The sequence below is a fragment of the Octopus bimaculoides genome, chromosome 9 (genome assembly GCF_001194135.2).
Source record: "Octopus bimaculoides isolate UCB-OBI-ISO-001 chromosome 9, ASM119413v2, whole genome shotgun sequence".
In the NCBI taxonomy this organism is placed as follows: Eukaryota; Metazoa; Mollusca; class Cephalopoda; order Octopoda; family Octopodidae; genus Octopus; species Octopus bimaculoides.
The window spans coordinates 11,542,427-11,544,348 of record NC_068989.1 but is presented as its reverse complement, the minus strand read 5'-3'; positions in this window follow the sequence as shown (position 1 = coordinate 11,544,348).

The window sequence follows — 1,922 nt, the reverse complement described above, 5'->3', positions numbered from 1 at the left end:
TATATATATATATATATATATATATATATATATATATATATATATATATATATATCACAAATATAAATATGCATATATATGTATACATATGTATATATATATATATACATACATACATATAATATGTATATATATATATATATACATATATGTATACATATATGTATGTACGTAATAATCTGCATATATTTTATATGTGTGTGTGTTCGTGTGTGTGTAGAAAGCATTGCTGTGTGGTTAAGCAATTCGCTTTGCAAACACGCGGTTTCGGGTTCAAGCAAAAGCAATACTGTAGATGATAGTGGTCAAAGGTGCCATGGAGAGGGATTGAACCCAGAGCCGTGTGGCTATGAGGCGAACTTTTAAACAAACGGTCGTTGTTGAACTTTTATAAGTAATTATATATGTGTATGTATGTATGTATGTATGTATGTGTGTATATGTACGTGTGTATGTATGCCTGTATGTATAATATATATATATATATATATATATACATACACGCACACACGCACATACACGCATATATATATATATATATATATATATATATATATATATATATATAGTAAAACTGTCGGTTGATATATCTACGGCATAAAACTGAAGATTGCGGAAAGCATGAAAGTACTGTATAATAGTAATACAAAATAAAACGTGAAAATCAGTCTATGATGGAATTTCATGGACTAATCTTCTTACACACACACATACACGTATATGTGTATGCATATCGGTATACATACGACGTCTGTATGTACATAGAGTTATATAGACTTCGAGAGAGAGAGAGAGAGAGGGAGGAGGAGGGACATAAAAGAAGTGAAGAATGTGAGGAATAGAAAAGCATGCAAATCAGGCAGATAGATAGATAGATAGATAGATAGATAGATAGATAGATAGATAGATAGATAGATAGATAGATAGATACATACATACATACATAAATAGATAGACAGACAGACAGACAGACAGATAGACAGACGGACGGACAGATAGATACATACGTATGTATACATTCATACATACATACATACATACATACATGCATAAATACATTCATACATACATATATTCATGCATACATATATGCATTCACATATACATACATACATACATACATACATATGCATCTACCTGTCTGCATGTATACAACATGCGCGTATGCATAGGAATATATGTATATGAGGTTGTGTGCAACTGGTGACTGAGTGTACGTGCATATTTATATGTATGTGTGTATGTGCACACGTGTGTGTGTATGTGAGTGTGTGTAAATGTTGCTTGTGTAAGTGTTTATTAATATATGTATATATATGTACATATGACACGATGAAATGTGCTTTAAAGATTGAAAAGTTGGAATAATTTACCGGTTTTACAACAAACAACACAGTAAATTTATTCAGTTCGCTGAAAGTTGCTGTGTTGCATTATTATAAAACCAAATTATTTCCACCTCTATTTAGGATGACTGCTCAATAATACTTCCTTCCTTCCATGTTTACTTCAATCTTCTGACAGCCTTAAAACCCCACCACAAAAATAATAATAAAACATGTACAAATGTAAGAAAATCCTTCGTTTTGTTTAGAATTCACGGGTGACTTTATTGATTGACACCGCTGTGTGCAACAAGATAAAACTACGTTTTAGAGGAAAGACATTTATCAAAATTAGAATTATCTTTGCAGTAAAAATAAAAGAGGGAAATATAAAAAAAACAGAGTAAGTTCCTATATATATGTGTGTGTACATGTTTATGAATGCGTGTATATGTATATATATATAGTGATAGATAGATAGATAGATAGATAGATAGATAGATAGATAGATAGATTCATAAACATGCACGTATATGTGTGTGTGTATACATATTTACATATGTATCTCTCTCTCTCTATATATATATATATATATAT